The sequence below is a fragment of the Trachymyrmex cornetzi genome, unplaced genomic scaffold (genome assembly GCF_001594075.2).
Source record: "Trachymyrmex cornetzi isolate Tcor2-1 unplaced genomic scaffold, Tcor1.1 scaffold441, whole genome shotgun sequence".
Lineage (NCBI taxonomy): Eukaryota > Metazoa > Arthropoda > Insecta > Hymenoptera > Formicidae > Trachymyrmex > Trachymyrmex cornetzi.
The window spans coordinates 983,265-991,228 of NW_017299190.1; the positions used below are offsets into that span (position 1 = coordinate 983,265).

At 35.3% G+C, this 7,964-nt stretch overlaps 1 protein-coding gene and 1 pseudogene across 1 annotated transcript in view; one reads left to right on the plus strand and one right to left on the minus strand.

The window, feature by feature from the left end:
* Positions 1–7,964, plus strand: part of LOC108764655 (interleukin-1 receptor accessory protein-like 1) — a 275,654-nt gene that overhangs the window by 151,795 nt on the left and 115,895 nt on the right. The window lies entirely within an intron of this gene.
* On the minus strand, positions 2,667–4,210 carry LOC108764656 (uncharacterized; annotated as a pseudogene).

A 7,964-nucleotide genomic window follows, 5' to 3' on the forward strand; every position in this document is an offset into this window, starting at 1 on the left:
CTATTTTTTTTGTATTATTATTAAATGAAATTTAGAATAGTCTGTAATTTTTTCAAGTAGTTCTTAACATATTGCATTTGCCTTACAATCTCCTTAATCTGGTGACAGATAATATACAAATTGTATTTTTCTATTTATGAATAATCACTAATGTAATAGTGAATAATTTTGTAATAAATAACTTTTAAAGTTATTATATTATAAAGCTATTAATTTAGTGCAAAACTAATCATATTAGAAAAGGACAATTTTTATATTATTATCAAATTAAATAAGTTTAAGTCTAAATCACAAGTTAACCCGATAAAGAAAAAATTTTTTATTTGACTAAGTTAATTTAAATTATTTAAGCACTTGTAAGATTAGAGAACTTTTTTTCTTATTATTGCCTTAGACAGCAAAATCTCCTATAAATTACTTTATTAGAAAGTTCCGATTTTCAAAAGGTATATCGTAGCTAAAGAATATCGTATCGCTCTGATTCGCGGAGTTAATCGAGAAAAGAAATGATGAGAATTGGTATCTCTACTTTCAAAGAAGTATATTCGAAATTTGAGAGCCGCCGGTTTCGCCGATGTCACACCGAGTGTACTTCGTTTCTTTGTTCTCCTCGCATTGAACGATAAAAACGAGCGTTTGCCTCTTTTATTATAATTATACTGCTTTTATTTCTTTTACTGAGTCTCTGATTTTTGCATCATTAACATTAATCGCAACAAAAACAACATGAAGATTAGTTTACCGTTGCCGCGAGAAACGCCAAAAAGAGAAAAAAAGGGCTTTATCACCGATAACAAAATCGACGATTTTGTAGCAATGATTATTTCGAAAATAAAAGAGCTCTTCAGCTTCATCATTATGCAACAAACACGGGGTTTTAATGTTATTAATATTAATTCTTCATTATGTATTGAAGTAATATCGACGAACGTGACAGCGATAAACGTTAACGTAATATTCAATAACCGTTGACTGAGTGCTAAGCGATATAATAATATTGTTGCGATATTGAAATGACGATACGAATAACGACGATAATTAAATATTTCATAAATATTAAAGTAATACCAATATTACATTCTATTATTTATTATTATTTATACTTCGAATTATTGATGCGCGTATCCATACACAATCCAAGCTTCGAAACAATCAACTTAACAGCGAGTGATAAAATACAAAATATCGGGCATGCAATTTCATCTCAACTTTTAAAACTGGAGATTATTTTGTGTGAATACAGCAAATGTAAGGTTCGTTAATTACAAAGCTATATAATCAGAGAATAACGGTCGAGCAAAAATTAGAGATGATAAAATATAATAAGCGATGGTAAATAATTTATTTCAAGTCTGTTTAATGAATTAATTAAAATAAATTATTCGAAACAATCACGGATACGAAACGATCCTAAATACAACGTTATCTTGGCGACGATAATCCCACAAGATTCGCAGACTAAATAGACTGTTACGATGACGGAGTGGAGATGAGAGACGGAGGATAAATCTCTAGGAGAATCGAGATAATGACGTGATGAGAAGTCTTTTTCCACTCCCTTTAATCTTCCCTAAATTTAAAGGGCACTCTCGGGCGAGGGTAATCGCGTGGAAGGCAGGTCGAATTAGTATATCATGGCATGGGAAAGGTTATGAGGTGAACGAGGGATGGGTAATTTCGTCGGATGTAAGGGGACGGCCGGTTAAACGAATTGGCCTCATCGTGGAGATTGAATTTGCGTCAAATCTTCCGAACAACGTCGACATTTACTGGTACGCGAAATAAAAGAGGCAAGTTCAAGGATACGTGAAATCGCGAATCCACAGGATACTAAACTTCTTTTCTTAACAATCTGCGATCAGAGGTTAAGATCTTTTCTCCAGTTTTTGAAGACCTCTCTTTTTTTGGATATTAACCCTCCGACATTCTTACACCGAGAGCGTTCTCACTTCGCTTATTCGCGTAGCAACTCCGACGAGCAACTTTGGCAAGAAAACAAAATAACACACTGGTGTTAAGTGGAGAAATCGTACCAATTTAAAGTTTAAACCTCGTAATTGAGATATACACGTTAAAGCATTAGTTTTGGTAACTTAGTGGATTCTAGCGTGAGATCTGAGGATTAAATATTTATTTCACCTAATACAAATTGCTCATTCGTATTGCTTACCTTGTACTCGGTTCCCCACTTGTTTCCCAGTTGTTCTTTATTTATGTTTCATTCATTTCCCATTTGTTTGTTCTATGGGTTTTCCTCGATTTTTTAGTGCTCCTCCACAGTTTATTCTACATTCGCTTTTTTTTCTTTGCCCTCTATTTGTTCTTCGTTTTATTCTTCATTTGTTTTCAATTTGTTCTTCGTTTATTTTCCATCTTTCTTATGTTTGTTTTTCATTTGTTATTTTTTTTTACGCTTATTCCTTATTTCTTCCTCATTTGTTCTCCATTTGTTTTTTTTTCCCATTCATTTACTATTTATTATCTATTTGTTCTTCATTTTATTCCCATTTATTTCTTCATTCTTTCATGAAGCCAAATATGGTTCGTGCGCGGTCAAGGCTCAATACCGTTTTGTCGCGTGATCGATTTTCCGCTCGAAATTTCCTCGAAGTCAACGAATGGATGTCAAGGCGAAACGCAAAGTTTTCCAAGAAATACTCTGCACGTCATACTTGATTCCAAGATAAAGGAGCTGCAGTTATCCAAATAGAAATGCACATACACATATGCTCACGTATGGCATTCAAAGAGCTTGACTTATACAGGGTGCTCAATATTGTTCAATTTTTTAAATTAATTCGAAATTAATCTCTTTAAGATGATTTCACAGAGAAATGGCTATGAGAAAAGAAGAAAGAGAACGTTATAATTTATTAAACTAATTCGACTTTGGCTGTAAGTATAAAACACTCTCAATTCATTTTCTCGGTAAAGGCAATAATAAAATTCAAAGAAAAACGAACAAAATATTATAACTGTTATAATAAAATAATAAATATTATTATTCACTAAAGTTATTTTTAACCTATTTTTTGCTAACGTCAATTTGTGAGAGGGGGGTGCTTTATACTTTTAGCCAAAGCTGTAGCTGCTGAGATTCTTGAGGGGATCAAATTTATATGAACTTCGTAAATTTAATACGGAGGGATTAAGTGCACCTAATTCCAATGATAATTAAAAATTGAAGGCCTTGGTCATAAATTTCGGTGTCTACGAAAGAGGTATCGAAAGTTATCTCCCGGTATCGGTAGTTGCACTGGGCATCAGTGGCACTTACTCGTATCTACGGCGTCATCCCTTCCGATTTCCGGAATCGACCGGCCGTCGAACTCGCGTGAACCCCGGTTGACCTCTCTCGCCTTCCGGTCGTCGTTTTTCCTGAGGTCGTCGTGGGATAACTGGCCGGCTAGACGCCGGCAATCCGTGCTTTTCCCTGGAAAATTCTGTCCGGAAGGGAACTTTTCCCGGAACTTCGTCTACGCACGCTTTTCGTGCCGTGAGATTCCGCGTCGCTGTGAGCGCAGAAAGTCCGCGCGATCGTCGGACGAACGAAGGATGTAACAACGAATAAGAAGAGTAAAATTCACAAGGTCTCGCTAAACGAAAATCGAGAGTGAGTGGGAGGACCAATGGAGATCGAAGACAAAATAAATGTGGAGAGCAAAAGGTCTGTGGGGAACAATTAAGAATAAAATCCTATATATGGTCCATCTAAGCTTTGGGACTTTTTCAAATTTTTTTGCTAAGTCTAATTTCTTTGATTTCAGAAAAAGTGGAACTCTTTGGAAAGAGTTTAAAATTGAAAACTGATGGTCAGATTAAAAAGAGGAAACATTTTTGAATGTAAAACGGATATGACATTTTCAAGTATTTACAGTACAATGAGGATAAAAAAGTAACATTTGGATCATATTGGGTACACATGTTAACTTAGAAACACTTCATGCCCCTTTAATTCCAAATTTGTGATTCAGAACCGAGAAAGCGAAGTTTTGAATTTGACTCGTTTCGATTTAATTTATATGATTTGAAGTTACAAGTAAATTGGCATCAAAATGTATTTAAAAATTGTTGAGATGTATGCGTATAACATTTTCTTTGCTATTGTATACCAAGCAAATTACTTTTAGTCAATTAATAACTTTTATAAACTTTATATACCTTGACAATTATTGAAGTGATGTTCTCTTATTGACGTAGAGAAGCCCATCTAATAAGCTGTTTCTCTTGGAAAGAAATCTTTCTTATTCCAACTATCAACTTCACTTGGTTGGTGAAATAGCTCGTGGTCTGCGAAAAGTATTTGATATTTTCAAAGGATTCCCTTTGTGGCTTTTGATGGCGTTGCAGCGGCGGCGTTGCACAGGTCTCTTCACAATCGTGCCTTTGACGTTAACGTAGCGATAGTCGAAACTAGTATTCCCGATCGGAGTATTCATCCTTTCTCCCGCATTGAAGGAAATCAGCCTTACCAAAAGTAGAAAATATTTGCGCTTTAAAAAGTATCGGCGTGAATTTAACACCATGCGATATATATAATATGCAATCTAATTTTAACTTTGTTGGTGTTAATATTAACACCAACATGATGTGGATTTAACAGCATGATATACTGCATGTAAAAAATAAAATGTTAATTCTAACTTATACACTGAAAGAAAAGATTGGCTGCTGCAGCAAGTTAGATGGTTAAATATGGCATAGTATTTTTAATTGGTTGCAACAGCCAATTTTTGGATGCTTTAGCTTATCCACAATGTCAGTATAAGATTTCGATTGACCAATGTAACCAAAAAAAATGTGGATTTTGTGAGACATGAAATGTTAAAATTAACATTTTATTTTTTACAGTGTAATGTTGATACAGCTTTGGTATCAAAAATATTAGGTACCTTATTAATTATTGTTTAAAGTTCCAGCTCGAAACTTGTGCAGTGGTATTTGCTGTAATAAATTACTTGTTTCAAGAATGCAAAAGAATTCCAAATGAATGAAAAAAATATAAGTGTAATATTTTTTATCAAAGCTGCAAAAACTCCAAGAGTTTTAAATCCACACCTGTTGATGTTAATATTAACCCCATTAGATCTGATTTTATTGAACCATGTTAAGAAATTGTTTTTTAATTCAATTTAAAGGCAATAAAATTAAACAATTAATTTTTTCAAAATTTTAACTGTATTTTCAACATATACGTTATTATATATACATTTGATCTGAGATAAAAATATCGATAGAATTAATAATTTTAACGAATGTCTTCAAATTTGACATACATTACAATGTATTTAGGATCTGAAAAGGTTAACCTCAACACTGTGAGAATTATACGGATACCGCATGATGATAAATCTACACCGACATTTTTTACAGCGTCGAAAAGCTCAGGTTTTTTATATTCAAGGTTCCGTGTACGCGATATTTAATCATCGATAATTTCAAAGCTATAACGGCTTCAATATCGCGACTTTCCGGGCGAGTCACCGATTTCTCCAGGCGATCGTGCTCCGCCGTGACTTTCTCTCTTTGACCGCGCCGTATCACCGAGGCGTTTTCCTGGGGCCTAATCGCCTAATCGCGTTCGCGGAATCGAGGAGGCGAGCAGCGACCCCGGGCGCGATAAATTCGTGCCCCGTCCGCGGTGCAGCACCCACCGCTACTCGGTAATAAAGCGATCGATTCCTCGAGGCCACGTGGGCCGTGCGTTTCCAGGTATGCCACCCGCCGACTCGACGAGTTCAGAGAAGTCCTTATGGGAAATCGATATACGCCCGGGATTCTTAATACGCAAATGTCGTTTTGGTTCGAGATACGCGATATCAGTTTCCGTTCCCCGCACCCGAATGCGGAGCAGGATCCGAGGGTCCGTGATATTAATACATACTTTACGTTATCGGCGATATACATCTGCAGGAATCGAAAAGAAATATGAGAAATTAACGGTATCATTTTCATCATGTTACTCATAGGATTGGATAATTCGAGAAATATTGTAGAATTTCTTGGATTAACAGGAGCTATTAAATTTTTTTTAAAGTTTTGATACTAAATAATTATTTAATAGTAATAATAATAAGAATAATGTTAATAATCTTTATTGCTATTAGGTATATGGCACTGACAAGATACAAAGTATTAAAGGCTGACGAATTAAATGCTATAGAAACAGAGTAGTATAAGCAAAAGATAAGTTATCAATAAGATTGCTGCTATGAGGCTTACCAATTACAAAGCATATAAAAGAAAGAAACGGAGAGATATAATGAAGACACAATAAACACATCCGTACATTTGCATGCACACAGACACACACATAACAACGGCACTTAATTGTGCATGACAAATTAACTTAGCTGGACTTAGTAGAACGAATGCAACGAAGTATAATGGAAGCATAAAAAAACAGTTAAGACATTAACTATAAAGACTTGATTTTATCAAGGAATGTAAATAGGAAAAAACAATACAAGTACAGAAGAATAAAAAAAAAATAATTACAGGAGCTCACGTAGGTGTGGCTGCATAAAATATAGATTTATTATATAGCGAAAGAGATTACATGAAAAGCATAAAAAATGTAAAATCCTTATACGAGCGAATTATATAATATATTTTCTATTGTAATTATTTGTAAAATTCTTACTTTCCTCATAGTCTATTATTTTTTTTTATCAATAAATAGGAAATCCTTGTTTAACGTATTTAACCATTTAGAGAGAGAACTCTTATTTGTATATTACACGTAAGCTTTATTTTTTAATCCAAATTTAAGGTTCTATATTTACACGAAAAATTTGTGCGTATTTCCACATTCAACGATTGACACCTTCTGTTTTCAAATCCAACATCCCGAATTTATAAAATCTAAATTTTATAAATTCAATTCCGTTGCCATGACCGATTTGAGGAAAGGTTACGACGGGGTTGCAGGGTGCAGAAGGAGAGACGATTCTTTTCAGTGAAATCGTTCTGACGCAGCGGGAGAATCCGAAATCAGGAAACCGTCCTTTTGGCCCGTTCCTACAAATCTATAGCCACCTTCACGTCAGCTCGCTCCCTTTTCACAATTCCTGCACCAATTTCTCATTCGCTGCCGATCTGCTGCAAACGAGACGGACAAATGGTGGTCGCCTCCCTTTGGCAAGGACGAAGGACCCATTCGACCTCCGGGGCGAGGTGCTCGTCCAGCGTTCGAGCTCCAGGAGATCCATCTCACGACGTGGACGCTCAATCTTCCGCCGCGAAGCTCCTCTTTTATTTCCGCGATTAGGCGAGATTAATTCGCGGTGCCTGCGGGTGTTCGCGACCGGCGGGATAAGTCCCTTTATGGATCGCCGGCCGTTCGATCGCGTACTTTTGCTCATTAGTGCGGGAATTTTACGTGACAAATTGCCGAGGCGGGAAAATGAAGAAAAAACGTGGACGTCGGGTCTTTAATTCTTCCCAATTAAAATTCATCTGTGTCTAATTATTCGAATAATTATTGTCCGTTAATAATCCTTATTCATTTTGTTAACTTTCCGTTTCTCTTTCATTTCGTTTTTATTCTTCATTAATTTTTTAATTCTCTCCATGATGATCAATAGGTCGTTAAATATCTATTCTTAAATTTCCTGACCTTTCTCCGCTTTAGGAGTTTTTTTCGTTACAGTTCTTTTATTAATCATTTATTTGATTAAACAATTTTAATGCAAGTAAAATGCCTATGTGTTTCTCTCGCGGATATTGGTGCGTAAGTTATTCGTAACACGATAGATTATATAATTTGCAACTAATTGGGATGTACTTACGAAACGAAGTTCAAGTAAACGCAAATGTCTCGACTCTGAATTTGAGTCTTTCTCAGTGCGAAAGTCATGTACAAACTACGAAATAGCTTTAATCTTTGAAAACAGCTCTTTAATCTTTGGAATCTCTTGCATTTCACAGGGATAGGATCGCGTTTCTTGTCGCGTTTTTTTTTT